This window comes from Semicossyphus pulcher, unplaced genomic scaffold (genome assembly GCF_022749685.1).
Source record: "Semicossyphus pulcher isolate SPU_LCO1_2020_fin unplaced genomic scaffold, fSemPul1.0.p SCAF_18, whole genome shotgun sequence".
NCBI lineage: Eukaryota > Metazoa > Chordata > Actinopteri > Labriformes > Labridae > Semicossyphus > Semicossyphus pulcher.
In genome coordinates, this window is record NW_027211691.1 from 8,547,573 (window position 1) to 8,574,451 (window position 26,879).

Genomic DNA, 26,879 nt, shown 5'->3' on the forward strand with positions numbered 1-26,879 from the left:
TTCTATAATGGTCAAAATATGCTTAAATTGGCGAGAGAAGCTCAAAACGTGCTTTGCTGTTTCAATAAGCTCCTTCATGACATATAAGGCAGTTTCCTCTTCTTAATCATCTCTTTTAGTAATTCTGAAATAGCAAAACATGTTTGTACTATAGGGGAGTACATTGCACTCTCACCTATAATAAGTGGTAAAAATGCACTTGTCTCATCGAGAGCAGTTGAAATACAACATATGCCTGTCTTTGGTAAAGATGCCTTAATGTGCAAAATGAAACCACACCGACTGTCATAATAATGAAGTTTAAATGTTATTTGGATGTGCTTAAACGTGTATTCGTGTCATAGTGTGTGCTATTCTACAATGGTCAAAATACGCTTAAATCAGCGAGAGAAGCTCAAAACGTGCTTTGCTGTTTCAATAAGTTCCTTCATGACATATAAGGCAGTTTCCTCTTCTTAATCATCTCTTTTAGTAATTCTGAAATAGCAAAACATGTTTGTACTATAGGGGAGTACATAGCACTCTCACCTATAATAAGTGGTAAAAATGCACTTGTCTCAGCGAGAGCAGTTGAAATGCCTGTCTTTGGTAAAGATGCCCTAATGTCTCAAATGAAACCACACCAACTGTCATAATAATGAAGTTTAAATGCTATTTAGATGTGATTAATAGTGTATTCGTGGTCATACAAGGTGTAATATTCTATAATGGTCAAAATATGCTTAAATTGGCGAGAGAAGCTCAAAACGTGCTTTGCTGTTTCAATAAGCTCCTTCATGACATATAAGGCAGTTTCCTCTTCTTAATCATCTCTTTTAGTAATTCTGAAATAGCAAAACATTTTTGTACTATAGGGGAGTACATTGCACTCTCACCTATAATAAGTGGTAAAAATGCACTTGTCTCATCGAGAGCAGTTGAAATACAACATATGCCTGTCTTTGGTAAAGATGCCTTAATGTGCAAAATGAAACCACACCGACTGTCATAATAATGAAGTTTAAATGTTATTTGGATGTGCTTAAACGTGTATTCGTGTCATAGTGTGTGCTATTCTACAATGGTCAAAATACGCTTAAATCAGCGAGAGAAGCTCAAAACGTGCTTTGCTGTTTCAATAAGCTCCTTCATGACATATAAGGCAGTTTCCTCTTCTTAATCATCTCTTTTAGTAATTCTGAAATAGCAAAACATGTTTGTACTATAGGGGAGTACATTGCACTCTCACCTATAATAAGTGGTAAAAATGCACTTGTCTCATCGAGAGCAGTTGAAATACAACATATGCCTGTCTTTGGTAAAGATGCCTTAATGTGCAAAATGAAACCACACCGTCTGTCATAATAATGAAGTTTAAATGTTATTTGGATGTGCTTAAACGTGTATTCGTGTCATAGTGTGTGCTATTCTACAATGGTCAAAATACGCTTAAATCAGCGAGAGAAGCTCAAAACGTGCTTTGCTGTTTCAATAAGTTCCTTCATGACATATAAGGCAGTTTCCTCTTCTTAATCATCTCTTTTAGTAATTCTGAAATAGCAAAACATGTTTGTACTATAGGGGAGTACATAGCACTCTCACCTATAATAAGTGGTAAAAATGCACTTGTCTCATCGAGAGCAGTTGAAATACAACATATGCCTGTCTTTGGTAAAGATGCCTTAATGTGCAAAATCAAACCACACCGACTGTCATAATAATGAAGTTTAAATGTTATTTGGATGTGATTAATAGTGTATTCGTGGTCATACAAGGTGTAATATTCTATAATGGTCAAAATACGCTTAAATCAGCGAGAGAAGCTCAAAACGTGCTTTGCTGTTTCAATAAGTTCCTTCATGACATATAAGGCAGTTTCCTGTTCTTAATCATCCCTTTTAGTAATTCTGAAATAGCAAAACGTGTTTTTAACATAGGGGAGTACATAGCACTCTCACCTAAAATAAGTGGTAAAAATGCACTTCTCTCAGCGAGAGCAGTTGAAACAACATTTGTATACTTGGGTAAAGATGCCTTAATGTGCCAAATGAAACCACACCGACTGTCATAATAATGAAGTTTAAACGTTATTTGGACGTGCTTAAGAGAGACGAAATGTGCCTTCTCAGGTGAATACGAGATTCTTCTCCACAAGATCTTTATTTAATAAATTATTTTGTCATCTATTTATTTATATATTTTACCGTACAATGGAAATGTAAAACCAAATGAAAACGTTGTAGATTGATTCTATTTTTTTTCATCAATCTTATGCATCCTCACATAAATCAGGCCCGTATTCTACCGTTTATTCCATCCAACTTCATACTTCGTAAAACCACCATACTGAGCAGACATTTTAGGGTTGTCACCTGTCTTTAAAAACTGCAACGAACAATACACTGTCTCTCCTGGCTAATACTGAGGGCATCATGTCCCTGTAATAGCAATAGTTACTATAGCAGTCAAATGTTCATCCCAGTTCAGATTTTCAAAAATTCTACTGTCTAATTGCAGCAGCCAGTCATTCCTTCAGCGTGATCCACCTGACTAAAGTTAACGTCAGGCACTCAATCTTCCCCTTACTGTCTTATACACCCCGGTGTCAGAGTCCAGGTTAGCCTAACTGTAAATAATCTGGCTACTGTAACATAAAGTTTACTCCCTGCCGTCAAACTCCACCATCAATCTCCACTGAGTAGTAGTATCCTGTTCCTGTATTTCCAGCACGTTTGGTTAGTTAATGCATCTCTTCTCCCTGTTTGCCACAACTCTGGGGCGCTGAAAAAATGGCCCAAAGTTAGCTGGTCTTCATTGTCAGATTTGGAAATTATAATTACAATTATTATCATCATTATTGAAATGGCCATCAGATGTGAATAATAATACAGTTAACTCATTGTCTGATAAGTTCAATTTCTGGGAAAGGTTGGTATTTCATATTGAAAATTAACTATTGGCATTCAAGACTATACACAGGACAAGTGCACAGATTCCATCTGACTTATGAATGAGATATGCTAAAAATGCTGACCAAAGAAAAACATAATTTAATTATATTACATTTTTTTATATACATTTTTTTGTCTTTCGTTTTCAGGAAAGACTTAAACTGGACTCTTGGGGAGAGTGCACCTCAATAGCAGCACCAGGCCATATAATGACAGAGGATGCTGGAACCAGGAGAACAGAGGCTGGCTTCAAGGTGAGCTGTGATGTATATTTCAGTGTTTCAGCACTGAAGGCGATCTGTGATTTATATTTGCAATTTCTACTTTTTTCATCCAGGTTTGATGACGTAGAGGTCACAAGCATCACGATGACTTGTGGTCACACATACAGAAAATACATTCTATGTTTGAGGCCACCTTAAAAGTACCTGAAATTATGTGGTTAAGTTATAGCCCCTATAGACTTTGTTGGGGAAACCGATAGGAAGTTAAGCAAATAAAGTTTATTCCAAAAAGAAACTGGACTTAAAAATTGAACCAAGTCCAGTTGCCTTCTGGATTAAACTTTTATACAATGACCTGGATGACTCACAAACTTTACACATACACAATTTTGTTGTTTTGGGAAGTTTTAGCAGTCATATACCTGACTTGGATTTATGCATGTGATCAACAAATTGCTTCATTTCAAATGTTAGCTGATGAATGATGTTGATCCCGGTGCATGCCAGCACCTTGTTAGTGCAACACTCTGTTGCATGGAGAATTGTTTCAACTGTACTGTGTGAGGTTGCCTGATGCAGCCCTTGAAAAAGAGCGGCAGCATGCTCCATGTTGAACAAGGCAGAGCTCAGACCAGAATTGTACCATACTTATAAGAACAGTGAGTTCTGCAGCAGCAGAGCATTGCCTCTGCAGTTATTTATGGACACTACCATCAGAGCACTTTCTCAGAGTGTTCACAAAACAGACTGAAAAACACCATGACACAGGATTGTCTGAATGCTCTGGCTAAACATTCCTGATACCAATCAGAGGGTTGGGAGGTTTTTGGCTCTCAGAAGGAAAGTAGAGAGCAATTAATCTACAAATAGAAACAAATGCAGGGTTTGTCAGCACATTGTCTTTCCTGAAAATAGTTGTCTCATTTACTTAAAGCAGCAATAAGCAACTTTTATATGAAAGTGAAATCTGTACACTTTTTTTAAAACTATCCATACACTTTGTGTATTCTACAGCTAACAGATTTGATTGCTTTGTTCTAGTCATTTTGTTGATAAAGACACTGACACACTATTTTACGCACTTGACTCCCATGCCTATATGTCCATTTATTGCTCATTGCTTTCATGTTCACTTATACTATTTAATGGTTTGTAAATAAAGCTGCATGTTTGGATGATAAAATGTTCTGACATGTTTGAATAAAATACTAGTTTGATATTTAACAACTGAGTACAAATGAATTTTTTTTCATCTTTACTAATTTTTGCTATAAACAACACTAACGATGTGTGCTGAAGTTGCTTGATGTGGCACAGCCCCACCTAGGAAATTTGCCTCCAGCCGTTCTAGGCTATGTCCTGTCAACGTGCAGGAGATAAGCTGTCCTTCACAAATAATACCTCACATATATAGGCCTAGTGAAGTCATGTTTGAAACCACATCCTGAGTCCCCAAAATGCTTTTCTCTCAGGTAGCACCCCAGCCTGGGATAGCCTCTAATCCCAGTTTTAATGGGATCGAAGGCGAGTCTCCTTCTTCTGACAACTCTGGGCACAGCTGACTTTGAAGAAGACGTCGCTGGGCCCTGATAAGTCATTAAACCTCACCGCAGTCAGAAATACATGTCTGGAGCAGGGCCCAAATTAATACCGAAGAAAGGATACACTTCAACGATCATGCAAGCACTGAAAAGGTGAGGAAAAGCATTTAAAAACATTCTTCTTTTTTTAACTTTGTTGATCACGTTGTTCTTGCCCAGGATTTGCTGACTAGGTTGCTTGTGATCATGTTCGTGTCAAGTGGCAGCTGAGCAGTGTGTGGGAGGAACAATTAAAGAAAATCTTGTTACTGTTTGAAATTTCATGACAGAAAGTTGTGGTAGCAGTTGAGCTGAGGGCCGAGGACCCCGCTCTTGATAGTTTTAAGTGGCGATGTTTTATAGGCACCTTTAGCCTGCAGTGTACAGTAAACTTCATTTGGCGTGTCCTGACGGCTTGATAGTGTGATATGTTTTTACATCGAAAAGATGCATTTATTGTAAACAACGGACTGGGCCAACACGCCTCCTCCACCCTCCCCCGACCTCTCTGGATGAAGTAAAAAAGTCATAACTGAATTCCGCATGCTTGCTAAGATGAGTTTACTTATGAATTTATCGTAAGTACTATTACAGTATAGTATATCGTATACAGAACATTGCACTGGTATAGCTTAATCTACAAATCCACATAAACAGTGCTGCTACAGCTTACGCTCACGGGGTTTCATCACTTTGTTCAACCGAATCAGTCCGTACTAAACTCGGTAGAAAGGCCTTTTCATACTCCACCCCATCAACCTGGAACAAACTACAGCATAATTTAAAGCTGTCCCAAAGGGAATTTTAAAATACTTGAAAAAAAACAAAACAAGGAACGTAATATGATTCTATATTTTATTGATTCTTCTGCATTCGTCACTTTAATAGTTTTACTATTGCATTGTAATCTCTGTAGTGATTGTTGATTATTCGTCAGTCTGTAACTCTGTGTTGTTGCTGATGTCCAAGCAGATCTCTCTTGAGAATGAGAAAACCACGATGTAAGTAAAATAGTTGGTTTACTTTTTCTTTGTAAAACGCGTTTGAACGGCAAACGGGGAAAAAGTTACAACATGAAAATGATACCATTTAAAAAAACTAACTCAGGGAAGGAACATGATGTTTCTAGAAAAAAAGCATCATTCAGAAAAAATAAGCGTTTTAATATATTCACATTTTTCACATTTGTAATATAGAATTGCCTACATTTCTAAGAGCATAAGCAAGAGCATCTGAACTCTCTTCTGTCCCATTCATCGTTCACTCGCGTAATGCGTCGGGCTAGCAGTTGCAGATCAGCTCTTCCTTCGTTCTTCTGCTTGACAATTTGATCTGATTAGCCTGTTTTGGATGTGATGTGTTACATTTGATTGATGTCTGGTCCATGTCAGCTTTTCTTTCTAGCTCGCAATATAAATATTTTACTGAGTAACGGATGGATGTATTACTTTCCTCATTTAAAACATAGCCTACTGAAGTAAAAGTAAAATGACTGACTTTGAAGAATACGCTAAAAAGCACAAGTACACGAAAAAGCAACTCAATTACAGTAATGTGAGTACTTGTAATTCATTACTTCCATCTCTGTGTATATGGAGATGGCAGCTTATTAGTCAAAGGACGCGTAACTCGGTGAGATGAGATCTTAATTACCATCCTGGGGCAGCTATGGGCAGGTGTGTGCTTAGCCCACCCTCATGTGGATCTCGTCCACATCATCAAAGTTAAGGAAAAAATACCAATGGCCAAAAAAACGTAGCAGAGATACAAATAGGCTACCGGTTCTACTTTGTTAATGATTGTGCAAGCTCCAGCCCGCCTCCAAGGTTTTCTCCCTGCTCCCCTGCACCCCCTCCTCTCGTCTTGTTCAGGTAAAACAGCAGGTCTGCTCCAATTCTGGCTCCGGACCTTTGAATCCTTTCAACTGAGATGAAACAGAACGATGGAGGCGCGCGGGAAGTTTCCCTATCAGTATTAAGTTACAGATGAATTGTCTCCATCCATAATTTTGATTAAAAAAATATCAAATGATATATAATATACATTTGAAAAAATAATATAATTGGATCGATCGGATGCCTCTTCAACTTGCGATAGGGCCCGTGCTTATGAGACAGCGGCCAATCTGTTTTTCACTGTTAACAGGGACTCCAGGCTGTAATGGTGCTCATCATCTTCAGTGATGAACCTGAGAGTTATACAGAGCTACATCAGGCTTCATGATTAAATGACTTTCTTTTTTTAATGTCACGTCTGCACTTCTGTCCATATGCATGCTTGGATATATCTTGCTGCAGGTCGGCTGCTGAATTTGAATTCTCCGCGCACGTTGTATTTCGGTTTGGCGCGGTAGTGAATCAAATTAATTGACTTTGTTTTTTATTTTGGAGAAGAACTCTGCTTGCATATGTTCATATTTGCTGCAGTGTAGCAGGAAGTGTGTCTTTGTCTCCAACTGTCTGGGTGGACAGAGGACATAGTCTGTCCTCTCTGGGCAAACCAGGTGCCTCTGTGTCACCTGTCTCGATGGCCATTGGCCAGGCTGTGTCCGCTGAGTCTGTACCTGGTTAAAGTCTCATCAGTCCACAGTGCTCAGATTGTCTGCCACTGTGTACTGTCTGTTTAGAGCCGAATAACTTTTGCGATTTGCTCTGAGTGTTTGTGCTAAATGTCCAATAGTTGATGTAATGTTGTTTTGAGGCCTGTTAGAGGAGCTGAGCCTTTGGATCAGCTGGCTGAGGCGACTTTTCTCCATGTTCTCCTCTTGGCACTGCAGAGCTTTGTGATGGTACAAGTTGGGGTCACTTGTTTTGAGGTGTTTATAAAATTTGATAGCTCTTTTTTTTAATTCTAATTAAAAGTGGAAATTATTCTATGTCAGTGGAGCCCAAATAAAACTGATACTGGTTTCCCTGCCCCCTGGGTCGTTTCAGGAATATCATTATTCTTGTTTTGTCTAAATGAACTGTCAGGGCTTAGGTCTGACAGAAGGTTGATGATCCAGTTGCTGTTGAAATGCCCCCTTTGATGGAGCCAGCAATATCAGATCATCTGCAAACAGTAGGCATTTGATTTGTGTGTCAGACAGGGTGAGACACGGGATATTAGACTGTTCCAGTGATTTGGCCAGTTCATCAGTATAAATGTTCAAGAGATAGCTAAGTGTACGAGATTTTATCATGGCTGCCGGGTTGGGGGCAATTGTAACACTGTGATCGAGGGCAATTGTAACAGTGTTACAAGCCACATTGGCCCCATATAAGCACCTTTTGATATACATTTCTGTTAGAAAATGGACATATTTTACTGAATTTAAATATGAAATTAAAACTTTAAAGGGTGTATTAAAATATATGTGTTTGTTATATCATGATCATAAATTTGTATAAAATAAAAACTGAATATGTCGCTTGTAACTGTTTTTTTTAACATGTATTGAATATTACCTCCACATTTCATTGTGTTAATCTGTTTATGTCTTTCTTGTACTATTTCAATTAAGCTTGGTTAGAGACTCATCAGCTGATCAGTCTATTTGAGTAAAATATACTTTTGACTCAATTCAAATAATAAAAATCTAGTTGCCACTAGAATAGTTGCCTAGCTGTCTGCAAAAAAATTCAAAATTCAACCATTTACAAAAAAGAATCTTAAGTACTATTAGATACCACAGCAGACATTTGATTACTATAAGGTGTGCTTTTATTTGAGAAACGGTGCCTTAATATTGCTGGGGGCAACTGTGGTATTCTTATTTTTGTATAAAAATAATAATAATAATAATAATTTGAGATCCACAGAATTTATTGAAGAAGGCATACATGTCGAAACAAGGGCGTCATACTTTTATGATAGAAACAAGCAAATGTTAATAATTTAAGAAACGCTGTTTTGGGATTGACTTTAAGGTTTTTAGTATATACTGAATACAACAATGGAGGCAATTTAACAGAGACTTATTAACTTCATTCCAGCCATAGTGCAATTGTTAACACGTCTCTCGAATCTTTGGGGAAACCTGTTGAACCAATGTTGAGCTGTTTGTGTTCATTTGCATCTCTTGGTGGTCATATAAGTAAATGTGACAGGTTTTCATACGTTTTTTCTTTTGTCTTTGGCAGTGGCATTGATTTCTGCTTCATGCAATGTCTATTTGTAATGAAGCATCCTGTCATAATGTAGTATCAGTGTTGAGGTACATTCTTCAATTTCTTGGTATCAATTCTAAATCAAAGGGTATGGATGAGTTAATGATTAAAAGTGAATAAGAGTTTTCCAAGTGGGTGAGAGCTGTGTGAAAAAGATTATGTCCTATGTGTAGTTACTTTATATTTTTAGTGTCACAGAATAACAGGATTGGTAAAGATCAGTAATGATTGCATAAAGCAATCAACAAATGGTACATAGCCAACACCAAAAAAGATTTATTATGCTAAGTTCTGATTAGATGTAAGCTTATTAACATTATGTTAATGGAAAATGATACATTGCACTTTTGACCGATGTTACATTTATCAGGATTTGGACAATAAGCACTAGAAACCAGGGGGATATTCTACAAAAGACAGCGGTTACACCATACAATGAAATTCTTACTTTGTCAGTCTCCCTTCACGCAACAGTAAAAACAAAGAATTGAAATAAAGATATAAGTTAAAAGTAAAGTGCACTATGCATCATGCAAATATTGCAAGTACAAGTAAACATGTATAGTACTATTGCACAGTAAATTTGCATAGTAATGAAAATATTGCACTGTGGTGTAAATCCACAGTCCAACAAGTTACAGTTCTATTATGCTGTCAAAGTGAGAGTGATTGAATGGGAGGGAGAGGGGGGCAGTGTTTGATGCTGCTATTCAGCTGTCTGATGGCCTGTACATAGAAGCCCTTTGGGAGGGGCATGATGATGGTGGACTTGAAGCAGGCAGGCACAGAGGCCTGAGCGAGGGACAGGTTGTAAATGTCTGCCAGCACATCAGCCAGTCCACATGAGCAGACCCTGAGTGCATGCCCAGGGATGTTGTCTGGACCAGCTGCCTTCTGTGGGTTTGTTCCCCTCTGGTAGTGTGACTTGGCTGGTTGTTGTCCCCGCACTCCTCTGCTTGTAGTCTGTGATGTGTTGCAGACCTTGCTGGGGATGTGCAGTGGTGTAGTATCCCTCCAGCTTCAGTTTGTATTGTCCCTTGGCTTTGCTGATGGATCTACACAGGTCGTATCTGGCTTTTTTGTAATCCTCAGCATCACCTGATAAAAATGCAGTGGAGCGAGCATGTAGCATGGACCTTACTTCACAGTTAATCAAGGGTTTCTGATAAGGGTATGTCTTGTAGCGTTTTGTGGGAACAATGCTGTTAACACATGTGCTGCTATAGCTAGTTACAGTTGAAGCATATTCCTCTAAGTCCACATTACAGTCCTTTTTCAAAGCAGCAGTTTTAAACACATCCCAGTCTGTACTCCCAAAGCAGCCCTGAAGCACTAGATCAGTCTCTTCATTCCACACTTTACTAGTCTTACTTACTAGGGGGGCTTGCTGAAGAAGTTGTCTGTGGGCTGGATAGAGAAACACTGAGATGTGGTCTGACTGTCTGAAATGTGGCAAGTACAAGTAAACATGTATAGTACTATTGCACAGTAAATTTGCATAGTAATGAAAATATTGCACTGTGGTGTAAATCCACAGTCCAACAAGTTACAGTTCTATTATGCTGTCAAAGTGAGAGTGATTGAATGGGAGGGAGAGGGGGGCAGTGTTTGATGCTGCTATTCAGCTGTCTGATGGCCTGTACATAGAAGCCCTTTGGGAGGGGCATGATGATGGTGGACTTGAAGCAGGCAGGCACAGAGGCCTGAGCGAGGGACAAGCAGCCTTGTAGGTGCTTCTCACGTTGCTGTTGACTTGGTCTAGGATGTTATTCTCCCTCGCCAGAAAGCTCACGTGCTGATGGTCTTAAGATTGCAGTGATTAATATCCCTGGCTACGATGAACACAGACTCCGGGTGTACAGTCTCTTGCTTGCTGATCATATCATGCAATAGCATAGCACAAAGTAGTACAATAAACTTTTTATAGGCTAATGGTTTATATACATAGCATGGAATATATTATCAGAACATGAGAGGCTAATGTTGGACACCATTATCAGTTATGTAACTTAATGGTCTATCTGACAGCATAAAAATGGAGAAACGTCAATTTAATTTTCAAAACCAACACTTTACTTTCATAATTCCCACAAGCATTGTGAAAACATGTCATCTCTGGCAAGGGCTGTGTTTCAGTGACAATGCTGAAGTTGTAAAAATATATATGGTCTTCTCCCTGTTCAATGCATTACAGCTCCTCAATTTGCAAGCTTAAAAGGGCTGTCAGTTTTCCCCAAAACACCCTAGCAAAATACCATTTTCAAAAAAGTAATCATGATAACTGTACAGTGTCACGCACACTGAATAATGACAATGTGGTTCCAAATACAGCAACTGCAAACATAACAGTGAGATGCTTATGCTTTACGACTGGAATCACTTCCTGCTTAACTGGGAGTACAGCACCAGATGACAATATACCAAAGCTGCAACTGACACCTACTGGGGAAAGTAATGATTGCATGCAGCTAGCACAATGCTGTAATGAGTCCGATTCAGCAGTGAAGAGAACCCTTTTGCTTCTCTTTCCACGCTTTTTCAGTGGGTTACTACACGGGTCCGCAGCCAACATACGCCGTTGGATTCTGTGTCTAATATGTTACTTTCATGGGGATAGTTACCGGCCAAAATGTAAGAAATAGCAACAGCAAAGTTTTTTTTTTCTCCTCAATATTGTGCAGCCCTAATGTTGTGTTCGCCATGCGCCATGGTGATGTTACTTTTAGACATGTAGGTGCATATATCCGAACAAAACACACACACACACACACACACATACACACACACACACACACACACACACACACACACACACACACACACACACACGCACACACGCACGTACGTGCGTTTGCATGGTTGTAATAATAATGAAATTTAAATGTTATTTGGATGTGCTTAATAGTGTATTCCAGGTCATACAAGGTGTAATATTCTATAATGGTCAAAACACGCTTAAATCAGCGAGAGAAGCTCAAAACGTGCTTTGCTGTTTCAATAAGTTCCTTCATGACATATAAGGCAGTTTCCTCTTCTTCATCATCTCTTTTAGTAATTCTGAAACAGCAAAACATGTTTGTACTATAGGGGAGTACATAGCACTCTCACCTATAATAAGTGGTAAAAATGCACTTGTCTCAGCGAGAGCAGTTGAAATACAACATATGCCTGTCTTTGGTAAAGATGCCTTAATGTCTCAAATGAAACCACACCAACTGTCATAATAATGAAGTTTAAATGTTATTTTGATGTGATTAATAGTGTATTCGTGGTCATACAAGGTGTAATATTCTATAATGGTCAAAATACGCTTAAATCAGCGAGAGAAGCTCAAAACGTGCTTTGCTGTTTCAATAAGTTCCTTCATGACATATAAGGCAGTTTCCTCTTCTTAATCATCTCTTTTAGTAATTCTGAAACAGCAAAACAAGTTTGTACCAAAGGGGAGTACATAGCACTCTCACCTATAATAAGTGGTAAAAATGCACTTGTCTCAGCGAGAGCAGTTGAAATACAACATATGCCTGTCTTTGGTAAAGATGCCTTAATGTCTCAAATGAAACCACACCAACTGTCATAATAATGAAGTTTATATGCTATTTAGATGTGATTAATAGTGTATTCGTGGTCATACAAGGTGTAATATTCTATAATGGTCAAAATACGCTTAAATCAGCGAGAGAAGCTCAAAACGTGCTTTTCTGTTTCAATAAGTTCCTTCATGACATAAAAGGCAGTTTCCTGTTCTTAATCATCTCTTTTAGTAATTCTGAAATAGCAAAACATGTCTGTAGCATCGGGATTACATTGCACTCTCACCTAAAATAAGTGGTAAAAATGCACTTGTCTCAGCGAGAGCAGTTGAAATGCCTGTCTTTGGTAAAGATGCCCTAATGTCTCAAATGAAACCACACCAACTGTCATAATAATGAAGTTTAAATGCTATTTAGATGTGATTAATAGTGTATTCGTGGTCATACAAGGTGTAATATTCTATAATGGTCAAAATACGCTTAAATCAGCGAGAGAAGCTCAAAACGTGCTTTTCTGTTTCAATAAGTTCCTTCATGACATAAAAGGCAGTTTCCTCTTCTTAATCATCTCTTTTAGTAATTCTGAAATAGCAAAACATGTCTGTAGCATCGGGAGTACATTGCACTCTCACCTAAAATAAGTGGTAAAAATGCACTTGTCTCATCGAGAGCAGTTGAAATACAACATATGCCTGTCTTTGGTAAAGATGCCTTAATGTGCAAAATGAAACCACACCGACTGTCATAATAATGAAGTTTAAATGTTATTTGGATGTGCTTAAACGTGTATTCGTGTCATAGTGTGTGCTATTCTACAATGGTCAAAATACGCTTAAATCAGCGAGAGAAGCTCAAAACGTGCTTTGCTGTTTCAATAAGCTCCTTCATGACATATAAGGCAGTTTCCTCTTCTTAATCATCTCTTTTAGTAATTCTGAAATAGCAAAACATGTTTGTACTATAGGGGAGTACATAGCACTCTCACCTATAATAAGTGGTAAAAATGCACTTGTCTCAGCGAGAGCAGTTGAAATACAACATATGCCTGTCTTTGGTAAAGATGCCTTAATGTGCAAAATCAAACCACACCGACTGTCATAATAATGAAGTTTAAATGTTATTTGGATGTGATTAATAGTGTATTCGTGGTCATACAAGGTGTAATATTCTATAATGGTCAAAATACGCTTAAATCAGCGAGAGAAGCTCAAAACGTGCTTTGCTGTTTCAATAAGTTCCTTCATGACATATAAGGCAGTTTCCTGTTCTTAATCATCCCTTTTAGTAATTCTGAAATAGCAAAACGTGTTTTTAACATAGGGGAGTACATAGCACTCTCACCTAAAATAAGTGGTAAAAATGCACTTCTCTCAGCGAGAGCAGTTGAAACAACATTTGTATACTTGGGTAAAGATGCCTTAATGTGCCAAATGAAACCACACCGACTGTCATAATACTGAAGTTTAAACGTTATTTGGACGTGCTTAAGAGAGACGAAATGTGCCTTCTCAGGTGAATACGAGATTCTTCTCCACAAGATCTTTATTTAATAAATTATTTTGTCATTTATTTATTTATATATTTTACCGTACAATGGAAATGTAAAACCAAATGAAAACGTTGTAGATTGATTCTATTTTTTTTCATCAATCTTATGCATCCTCACATAAATCAGGCCCGTATTCTACCGTTTATTCCATCCAACTTCATACTTCGTAAAACCACCATACTGAGCAGACATTTTAGGGTTGTCACCTGTCTTTAAAAACTGCAACGAACAATACACTGTCTCTCCTGGCTAATACTGAGGGCATCATGTCCCTGTAATAGCAATAGTTACTATAGCAGTCAAATGTTCATCCCAGTTCAGATTTTCAAAAATTCTACTGTCTAATTGCAGCAGCCAGTCATTCCTTCAGCGTGATCCACCTGACTAAAGTTAACGTCAGGCACTCAATCTTCCCCTTACTGTCTTATACACCCCGGTGTCAGAGTCCAGGTTAGCCTAACTGTAAATAATCTGGCTACTGTAACATAAAGTTTACTCCCTGCCGTCAAACTCCACCATCAATCTCCACTGAGTAGTAGTATCCTGTTCCTGTATTTCCAGCACGTTTGGTTAGTTAATGCATCTCTTCTCCCTGTTTGCCACAACTCTGGGGCGCTGAAAAAATGGTCCAAAGTTAGCTGGTCTTCATTGTCAGATTTGGAAATTATAATTACAATTATTATTATCATCATTATTGAAATGGCCATCAGATGTGAATAATAATACAGTTAACTCATTGTCTAATAAGTTCAATTTCTGGGAAAGGTTGGTATTTCATATTGAAAATTAACTATTGGCATTCAAGACTATACACAGGACAAGTGCACAGATTCCATCTGACTTATGAATGAGATATGCTAAAAATGCTGACCAAAGAAAAACATAATTTAATTATATTAAATTTTTTTATATACATTTTTTTGTCTTTCGTTTTCAGGAAAGACTTAAACTGGACTCTTGGGGAGAGTGCACCTCAATAGCAGCACCAGGCCATATAATGACAGAGGATGCTGGAACCAGGAGAACAGAGGCTGGCTTCAAGGTGAGCTGTGATGTATATTTCAGTGTTTCAGCACTGAAGGCGATCTGTGATTTATATTTGCAATTTCTACTTTTTTCATCCAGGTTTGATGACGTAGAGGTCACAAGCATCATGATGACTTGTGGTCACACATACAGAAAATACATTCTATGTTTGAGGCCACCTTAAAAGTACCTGAAATTATGTGGTTAAGTTATAGCCCCTATAGACTTTGTTGGGGAAACCGATAGGAAGTTAAGCAAATAAAGTTTATTCCAAAAAGAAACTGGACTTAAAAATTGAACCAAGTCCAGTTGCCTTCTGGATTAAACTTTTATACAATGACCTGGATGACTCACAAACTTTACACATACACAATTTTGTTGTTTTGGGAAGTTTTAGCAGTCATATACCTGACTTGGATTTATGCATGTGATCAACAAATTGCTTCATTTCAAATGTTAGCTGATGAATGATGTTGATCCCGGTGCATGCCAGCACCTTGTTAGTGCAACACTCTGTTGCATGGAGAATTGTTTCAACTGTACTGTGTGAGGTTGCCTGATGCAGCCCTTGAAAAAGAGCGGCAGCATGCTCCATGTTGAACAAGGCAGAGCTCAGACCAGAATTGTACCATACTTATAAGAACAGTGAGTTCTGCAGCAGCAGAGCATTGCCTCTGCAGTTATTTATGGACACTACCATCAGAGCACTTTCTCAGAGTGTTCACAAAACAGACTGAAAAACACCATGACACAGGATTGTCTGAATGCTCTGGCTAAACATTCCTGATACCAATCAGAGGGTTGGGAGGTTTTTGGCTCTCAGAAGGAAAGTAGAGAGCAATTAATCTACAAATAGAAACAAATGCAGGGTTTGTCAGCACATTGTCTTTCCTGAAAATAGTTGTCTCATTTACTTAAAGCAGCAATAAGCAACTTTTATATGAAAGTGAAATCTGTACACTTTTTTTAAAACTATCCATACACTTTGTGTATTCTACAGCTAACAGATTTGATTGCTTTGTTCTAGTCATTTTGTTGATAAAGACACTGACACACTATTTTACGCACTTGACTCCCATGCCTATATGTCCATTTATTGCTCATTGCTTTCATGTTCACTTATACTATTTAATGGTTTGTAAATAAAGCTGCATGTTTGGATGATAAAATGTTCTGACATGTTTGAATAAAATACTAGTTTGATATTTAACAACTGAGTACAAATGAATTTTTTTTCATCTTTACTAATTTTTGCTAGAAATAACACTAACGATGTGTGCTGAAGTTGCTTGATGTGGCACAGCCCCACCTAGGAAATTTGCCTCCAGCCGTTCTAGGCTATGTCCTGTCAACGTGCAGGAGATAAGCTGTCCTTCACAAATAATACCTCACATATATAGGCCTAGTGAAGTCATGTTTGAAACCACATCCTGAGTCCCCAAAATGCTTTTCTCTCAGGTAGCACCCCAGCCTGGGATAGCCTCTAATCCCAGTTTTAATGGGATCGAAGGCGAGTCTCCTTCTTCTGACAACTCTGGGCACAGCTGACTTTGAAGAAGACGTCGCTGGGCCCTGATAAGTCATTAAACCTCACCGCAGTCAGAAATACATGTCTGGAGCAGGGCCCAAATTAATACCGAAGAAAGGATACACTTCAACGATCATGCAAGCACTGAAAAGGTGAGGAAAAGCATTTAAAAACATTCTTCTTTTTTTAACTTTGTTGATCACGTTGTTCTTGCCCAGGATTTGCTGACTAGGTTGCTTGTGATCATGTTCGTGTCAAGTGGCAGCTGAGCAGTGTGTGGGAGGAACAATTAAAGAAAATCTTGTTACTGTTTGAAATTTCATGACAGAAAGTTGTGGTAGCAGTTGAGCTGAGGGCCGAGGACCCCGCTCTTGATAGTTTTAAGTGGCGATGTTTTATAGGCACCTTTAGCCTGCAGTGTACAGTAAACTTCATTTGGCGTGTCCTGACGGCTTGATAGTGTGATATGTTTTTACATCGAAAAGATGCATTTATTGTAAACAACGGACTGGGCCAACACGCCTCCTCCACCCTCCCCCGACCTCTCTGGATGAAGTAAAAAAGTCATAACTGAATTCCGCATGCTTGCTAAGATGAGTTTACTTATGAATTTATCGTAAGTACTATTACAGTATAGTATATCGTATACAGAACATTGCACTGGTATAGCTTAATCTACAAATCCACATAAACAGTGCTGCTACAGCTTACGCTCACGGGGTTTCATCACTTTGTTCAACCGAATCAGTCCGTACTAAACTCGGTAGAAAGGCCTTTTCATACTCCACCCCATCAACCTGGAACAAACTACAGCATAATTTAAAGCTGTCCCAAAGGGAATTTTAAAATACTTGAAAAAAAACAAAACAAGGAACGTAATATGATTCTATATTTTATTGATTCTTCTGCATTCGTCACTTTAATAGTTTTACTATTGCATTGTAATCTCTGTAGTGATTGTTGATTATTCGTCAGTCTGTAACTCTGTGTTGTTGCTGATGTCCAAGCAGATCTCTCTTGAGAATGAGAAAACCACGATGTAAGTAAAATAGTTGGTTTACTTTTTCTTTGTAAAACGCGTTTGAACGGCAAACGGGGAAAAAGTTACAACATGAAAATGATACCATTTAAAAAAACTAACTCAGGGAAGGAACATGATGTTTCTAGAAAAAAAGCATCATTCAGAAAAAATAAGCGTTTTAATATATTCACATTTTTCACATTTGTAATATAGAATTGCCTACATTTCTAAGAGCATAAGCAAGAGCATCTGAACTCTCTTCTGTCCCATTCATCGTTCACTCGCGTAATGCGTCGGGCTAGCAGTTGCAGATCAGCTCTTCCTTCGTTCTTCTGCTTGACAATTTGATCTGATTAGCCTGTTTTGGATGTGATGTGTTACATTTGATTGATGTCTGGTCCATGTCAGCTTTTCTTTCTAGCTCGCAATATAAATATTTTACTGAGTAACGGATGGATGTATTACTTTCCTCATTTAAAACATAGCCTACTGAAGTAAAAGTAAAATGACTGACTTTGAAGAATACGCTAAAAAGCACAAGTACACGAAAAAGCAACTCAATTACAGTAATGTGAGTACTTGTAATTCATTACTTCCATCTCTGTGTATATGGAGATGACAGCTTATTAGTCAAAAGACGCGTAACTCGGTGAGATGAGATCTTAATTACCATCCTGGGGCAGCTATGGGCAGGTGTGTGCTTAGCCCACCCTCATGTGGATCTCGTCCACATCATCAAAGTTAAGGGAAAAATACCAATGGCCAAAAAAACGTAGCAGAGATACAAATAGGCTACCGGTTCTACTTTGTTAATGATTGTGCAAGCTCCAGCCCGCCTCCAAGGCTTCTCCCTGCTCCCCTGCACCCCCTCCTCTCGTCTTGTTCAGGTAAAACAGCAGGTCTGCTCCAATTCTGGCTCCGGACCTTTGAATCCTTTCAACTGAGATGAAACAGAACGATAGAGGCGCGCGGGAAGTTTCCCTATCAGTATTAAGTTACAGATGAATTGTCTCCATCCATAATTTTGATTAAAAAAATATCAAATGATATATAATATACATTTGAAAAAATAATATAATTGGATCGATCGGATGCCTCTTCAACTTGCGATAGGGCCCGTGCTTATGAGACAGCGGCCAATCTGTTTTTCACTGTTAACAGGGACTCCAGGCTGTAATGGTGCTCATCATCTTCAGTGATGAACCTGAGAGTTATACAGAGCTACATCAGGCTTCATGATTAAATGACTTTCTTTTTTTAATGTCACGTCTGCACTTCTGTCCATATGCATGCTTGGATATATCTTGCTGCAGGTCGGCTGCTGAATTTGAATTCTCCGCGCACGTTGTATTTCGGTTTGGCGCGGTAGTGAATCAAATTAATTGACTTTGTTTTTTATTTTGGAGAAGAACTCTGCTTGCATATGTTCATATTTGCTGCAGTGTAGCAGGAAGTGTGTCTTTGTCTCCAACTGTCTGGGTGGACAGAGCTCACATAGTCTGTCCTCTCTGGGCAAACCAGGTGCCTCTGTGTCACCTGTCTCGATGGCCATTGGCCAGGCTGTGTCCGCTGAGTCTGTACCTGGTTAAAGTCTCATCAGTCCACAGTGCTCAGATAGTCTGCCACTGTGTACTGTCTGTTTAGAGCCGAATAACTTTTGCGATTTGCTCTGAGTGTTTGTGCTAAATGTCCAATAGTTGATGTAATGTTGTTTTGAGGCCTGTTAGAGGAGCTGAGCCTTTGGATCAGCTGGCTGAGGCGACTTTTCTCCATGTTCTCCTCTTGGCACTGCAGAGCTTTGTGATGGTACAAGTTGGGGTCACTTGTTTTGAGGTGTTTATAAAATTTGATAGCTCTTTTTTTTAATTCTAATTAAAAGTGGAAATTATTCTATGTCAGTGGAGCCCAAATAAAACTGATACTGGTTTCCCTGCCCCCTGGGTCGTTTCAGGAATATCATTATTCTTGTTTTGTCTAAATGAACTGTCAGGGCTTAGGTCTGACAGAAGGTTGATGATCCAGTTGCTGTTGAAATGCCCCCTTTGATGGAGCCAGCAATATCAGATCATCTGCAAACAGTAGGCATTTGATTTGTGTGTCAGACAGGGTGAGACACGGGATATTAGACTGTTCCAGTGATTTGGCCAGTTCATCAGTATAAATGTTCAAGAGATAGCTAAGTGTACGAGATTTTATCATGGCTGCCGGGTTGGGGGCAATTGTAACACTGTGATCGAGGGCAATTGTAACAGTGTTACAAGCCACATTGGCCCCATATAAGCACCTTTTGATATACATTTCTGTTAGAAAATGGACATATTTTACTGAATTTAAATATAAAATTAAAACTTTAAAGGGTGTATTAAAATATATGTGTTTGTTATATCATGATCATAAATTTGTATAAAATAAAAACTGAATATGTCGCTTGTAACTGTTTTTTTTAACATGTATTGAATATTACCTCCACATTTCATTGTGTTAATCTGTTTATGTCTTTCTTGTACTATTTCAATTAAGCTTGGTTAGAGACTCATCAGCTGATCAGTCTATTTGAGTAAAATATACTTTTGACTCAATTCAAATAATAAAAATCTAGTTGCCACTAGAATAGTTGCCTAGCTGTCTGCAAAAAAATTCAAAATTCAACCATTTACAAAAAAGAATCTTAAGTACTATTAGATACCACAGCAGACATTTGATTACTATAAGGTGTGCTTTTATTTGAGAAACGGTGCCTTAATATTGCTGGGGGCAACTGTGGTATTCTTATTTTTGTATAAAAATAATAATAATAATAATAATTTGAGATCCACAGAATTTATTGAAGAAGGCATACATGTCAAAACAAGGGCGTCATACTTTTATGATAGAAACAAGCAAATGTTAATAATTTAAGAAACGCTGTTTTGGGATTGACTTTAAGGTTTTTAGTATATACTGAATACAACAATGGAGGCAATTTAACAGAGACTTATTAACTTCATTCCAGCCATAGTGCAATTGTTAACACGTCTCTCGAATCTTTGGGGAAACCTGTTGAACCAATGTTGAGCTGTTTGTGTTCATTTGCATCTCTTGGTGGTCATATAAGTAAATGTGACAGGTTTTCATACGTTTTTTCTTTTGTCTTTGGCAGTGGCATTGATTTCTGCTTCATGCAATGTCTATTTGTAATGTAGCATCCTGTCATAATGTAGTATCAGTGTTGAGGTACATTCTTCAATTTCTTGGTATCAATTCTAAATCAAAGGGTATGGATGAGTTAATGATTAAAAGTGAATAAGAGTTTTCCAAGTGGGTGAGAGCTGTGTGAAAAAGATTATGTCCTATGTGTAGTTACTTTATATTTTTAGTGTCACAGAATAACAGGATTGGTAAAGATCAGTAATGATTGCATAAAGCAATCAACAAATGGTACATAGCCAACACCAAAAAAGATTTATTATGCTAAGTTCTGATTAGATGTAAGCTTATTAACATTATATTAATGGAAAATGATACATTGCACTTTTGACCGATGTTACATTTATCAGGATTTGGACAATAAGCACTAGAAACCAGGGGGATATTCTACAAAAGACAGCGGTTACACCATACAATGAAATTCTTACTTTGTCAGTCTCCCTTCACGCAACAGTAAAAACAAAGAATTGAAATAAAGATATAAGTTAAAAGTAAAGTGCACTATGCATCATGCAAATATTGCAAGTACAAGTAAACATGTATAGTACTATTGCACAGTAAATTTGCATAGTAATGAAAATATTGCACTGTGGTGTAAATCCACAGTCCAACAAGTTACAGTTCTATTATGCTGTCAAAGTGAGAGTGATTGAATGGGAGGGAGAGGGGGGCAGTGTTTGATGCTGCTATTCAGCTGTCTGATGGCCTGTACATAGAAGCCCTTTGGGAGGGGCATGATGATGGTGGACTTGAAGCAGGCAGGCACAGAGGCCTGAGCGAGGGACAAGCAGCCTTGTAGGTGCTTCTCACGTTGCTGTTGACTTGGTCTAGGATGTTATTCTCCCTCGCCAGAAAGCTCACGTGCTGATGGTCTTAAGATTGCAGTGATTAATATCCCTGGCTACGATGAACACAGACTCCGGGTGTACAGTCTCTTGCTTGCTGATCATATCATGCAATAGCATAGCACAAAGTAGTACAATAAACTTTTTATAGGCTAATGGTTTATATACATAGCATGGAATATATTATCAGAACATGAGAGGCTAATTTTGGACACCATTATCAGTTATGTAACTTAATGGTCTATCTGACAGCATAAAAATGGAGAAACGTCAATTTAATTTTCAAAACCAACACTTTACTTTCATAATTCCCACAAGCATTGTGAAAACATGTCATCTCTGGCAAGGGCTGTGTTTCAGTGACAATGCTGAAGTTGTAAAAATATATATGGTCTTCTCCCTGTTCAATGCATTACAGCTCCTCAATTTGCAAGCTTAAAAGGGCTGTCAGTTTTCCCCAAAACACCCTAGCAAAATACCATTTTCAAAAAAGTAATCATGATAACTGTACAGTGTCACGCACACTGAATAATGACAATGTGGTTCCAAATACAGCCACAGCAACTGCAAACATAACAGTGAGATGCTTATGCTTTACGACTGGAATCATTTCCTGCTTAACTGGGAGTACAGCACCAGATGACAATATACCAAAGCTGCAACTGACACCTACTGGGGAAAGTAATGATTGCATGCAGCTAGCACAATGCTGTAATGAGTCCGATTCAGCAGTGAAGAGAACCCTTTTGCTTCTCTTTCCACGCTTTTTCAGTGGGTTACTACACGGGTCCGCAGCCAACATACGCCGTTGGATTCTGTGTCTAATATGTTACTTTCATGGGGATAGTTACCGGCCAAAATGTAAGAAATAGCAACAGCAAAGTTTTTTTTTTCTCCTCAATATTGTGCAGCCCTAATGTTGTGTTCGCCATGCGCCATGGTGATGTTACTTTTAGACATGTAGGTGCATATATCCGAACAAAACACACACACACATACACACACACACACACACACACACACACACACACACACACACACACACACACACACACACACACGCACACACGCACGTACGTGCGTTTGCATGGTTGTAATAATAATGAAATTTAAATGTTATTTAGATGTGCTTAATAGTGTATTCCAGGTCATACAAGGTGTAATATTCTATAATGGTCAAAACACGCTTAAATCAGCGAGAGAAGCTCAAAACGTGCTTTTCTGTTTCAATAAGTTCCTTCATGACATATAAGGCAGTTTCCTCTTCTTAATCATCTCTTTTAGTAATTCTGAAACAGCAAAACATGTTTGTACTATAGGGGAGTACATAGCACTCTCACCTATAATAAGTGGTAAAAATGCACTTGTCTCAGCGAGAGCAGTTGAAATACAACATATGCCTGTCTTTGGTAAAGATGCCTTAATGTCTCAAATGAAACCACACCAACTGTCATAATAATGAAGTTTAAATGTTATTTTGATGTGATTAATAGTGTATTCGTGGTCATACAAGGTGTAATATTCTATAATGGTCAAAATACGCTTAAATCAGCGAGAGAAGCTCAAAACGTGCTTTTCTGTTTCAATAAGTTCCTTCATGACATATAAGGCAGTTTCCTCTTCTTAATCATCTCTTTTAGTAATTCTGAAATAGCAAAACATGTCTGTAGCATCGGGAGTACATTGCACTCTCACCTAAAATAAGTGGTAAAAATGCACTTGTCTCAGCGAGAGCAGTTGAAATGCCTGTCTTTGGTAAAGATGCCCTAATGTCTCAAATGAAACCACACCAACTGTCATAATAATGAAGTTTATATGCTATTTAGATGTGATTAATAGTGTATTCGTGGTCATACAAGGTGTAATATTCTATAATGGTCAAAATACGCTTAAATCAGCGAGAGAAGCTCAAAACGTGCTTTTCTGTTTCAATAAGTTCCTTCATGACATATAAGGCAGTTTCCTGTTCTTAATCATCTCTTTTAGTAATTCTGAAATAGCAAAACATGTCTGTAGCATCGGGAGTACATTGCACTCTCACCTAAAATAAGTGGTAAAAATGCACTTGTCTCAGCGAGAGCAGTTGAAATGCCTGTCTTTGGTAAAGATGCCCTAATGTCTCAAATGAAACCACACCAACTGTCATAATAATGAAGTTTAAATGCTATTTAGATGTGATTAATAGTGTATTCGTGGTCATACAAGGTGTAATATTCTACAATGGTCAAAATACGCTTAAATCAGCGAGAGAAGCTCAAAACGTGCTTTGCTGTTTCAATAAGTTCCTTCATGACATATAAGGCAGTTTCCTGTTCTTAATCATCCCTTTTAGTAATTCTGAAATAGCAAAACGTGTTTTTAACATAGGGGAGTACATAGCACTCTCACCTAAAATAAGTGGTAAAAATGCACTTCTCTCAGCGAGAGCAGTTGAAACAACATTTGTATACTTGGGTAAAGATGCCTTAATGTGCCAAATGAAACCACACCGACTGTCATAATAATGAAGTTTAAACGTTATTTGGACGTGCTTAAGAGAGACGAAATGTGCCTTCTCAGGTGAATACGAGATTCTTCTCCACAAGATCTTTATTTAATAAATTATTTTGTCATCTATTTATTTATATATTTTACCGTACAATGGAAATGTAAAACCAAATGAAAACGTTGTAGATTGATTCTATTTTTTTTCATCAATCTTATGCATCCTCACATAAATCAGGCCCGTATTCTACCGTTTATTCCATCCAACTTCATACTTCGTAAAACCACCATACTGAGCAGACATTTTAGGGTTGTCACCTGTCTTTAAAAACTGCAACGAACAATACACTGTCTCTCCTGGCTAATACTGAGGGCATCATGTCCCTGTAATAGCAATAGTTACTATAGCAGTCAAATGTTCATCCCAGTTCAGATTTTCAAAAATTCTACTGTCTAATTGCAGCAGCCAGTCATTCCTTCAGCGTGATCCACCTGACTAAAGTTAACGTCAGGCACTCAATCTTCCCCTTACTGTCTTATACACCCCGGTGTCAGAGTCCAGGTTAGCCTAACTGTAAATAATCTGGCTACTGTAACATAAAGTTTACTCCCTGCCGTCAAACTCCACCATCAATCTCCACTGAGTAGTAGTATCCTGTTCCTGTATTTCCAGCACGTTTGGTTAGTTAATGCATCTCTTCTCCCTGTTTGCCACAACTCTGGGGCGCTGAAAAAATGGCCCAAAGTTAGCTGGTCTTCATTGTCAGATTTGGAAATTATAATTACAATTATTATCATCATTATTGAAATGGCCATCAGATGTGAATAATAATACAGTTAACTCATTGTCTAATAAGTTCAATTTCTGGGAAAGGTTGGTATTTCATATTGAAAATTAACTATTGGCATTCAAGACTATACACAGGACAAGTGCACAGATTCCATCTGACTTATGAATGAGATATGCTAAAAATGCTGACCAAAGAAAAACATAATTTAATTATATTAAATTTTTTTATATACATTTTTTTGTCTTTCGTTTTCAGGAAAGACTTAAACTGGACTCTTGGGGAGAGTGCACCTCAATAGCAGCACCAGGCCATATAATGACAGAGGATGCTGGAACCAGGAGAACAGAGGCTGGCTTCAAGGTGAGCTGTGATGTATATTTCAGTGTTTCAGCACTGAAGGCGATCTGTGATTTATATTTGCAATTTCTACTTTTTTCATCCAGGTTTGATGACGTAGAGGTCACAAGCATCACGATGACTTGTGGTCACACATACAGAAAATACATTCTATGTTTGAGGCCACCTTAAAAGTACCTGAAATTATGTGGTTAAGTTATAGCCCCTATAGACTTTGTTGGGGAAACCGATAGGAAGTTAAGCAAATAAAGTTTATTCCAAAAAGAAACTGGACTTAAAAATTGAACCAAGTCCAGTTGCCTTCTGGATTAAACTTTTATACAATGACCTGGATGACTCACAAACTTTACACATACACAATTTTGTTGTTTTGGGAAGTTTTAGCAGTCATATACCTGACTTGGATTTATGCATGTGATCAACAAATTGCTTCATTTCAAATGTTAGCTGATGAATGATGTTGATCCCGGTGCATGCCAGCACCTTGTTAGTGCAACACTCTGTTGCATGGAGAATTGTTTCAACTGTACTGTGTGAGGTTGCCTGATGCAGCCCTTGAAAAAGAGCGGCAGCATGCTCCATGTTGAACAAGGCAGAGCTCAGACCAGAATTGTACCATACTTATAAGAACAGTGAGTTCTGCAGCAGCAGAGCATTGCCTCTGCAGTTATTTATGGACACTACCATCAGAGCACTTTCTCAGAGTGTTCACAAAACAGACTGAAAAACACCATGACACAGGATTGTCTGAATGCTCTGGCTAAACATTCCTGATACCAATCAGAGGGTTGGGAGGTTTTTGGCTCTCAGAAGGAAAGTAGAGAGCAATTAATCTACAAATAGAAACAAATGCAGGGTTTGTCAGCACATTGTCTTTCCTGAAAATAGTTGTCTCATTTACTTAAAGCAGCAATAAGCAACTTTTATATGAAAGTGAAATCTGTACACTTTTTTTTAAAACTATCCATACACTTTGTGTATTCTACAGCTAACAGATTTGATTGCTTTGTTCTAGTCATTTTGTTGATAAAGACACTGACACACTATTTTACGCACTTGACTCCCATGCCTATATGTCCATTTATTGCTCATTGCTTTCATGTTCACTTATACTATTTAATGGTTTGTAAATAAAGCTGCATGTTTGGATGATAAAATGTTCTGACATGTTTGAATAAAATACTAGTTTGATATTTAACAACTGAGTACAAATGAATTTTTTTTCATCTTTACTAATTTTTGCTAGAAATAACACTAACGATGTGTGCTGAAGTTGCTTGATGTGGCACAGCCCCACCTAGGAAATTTGCCTCCAGCCGTTCTAGGCTATGTCCTGTCAACGTGCAGGAGATAAGCTGTCCTTCACAAATAATACCTCACATATATAGGCCTAGTGAAGTCATGTTTGAAACCACATCCTGAGTCCCCAAAATGCTTTTCTCTCAGGTAGCACCCCAGCCTGGGATAGCCTCTAATCCCAGTTTTAATGGGATCGAAGGCGAGTCTCCTTCTTCTGACAACTCTGGGCACAGCTGACTTTGAAGAAGACGTCGCTGGGCCCTGATAAGTCATTAAACCTCACCGCAGTCAGAAATACATGTCTGGAGCAGGGCCCAAATTAATACCGAAGAAAGGATACACTTCAACGATCATGCAAGCACTGAAAAGGTGAGGAAA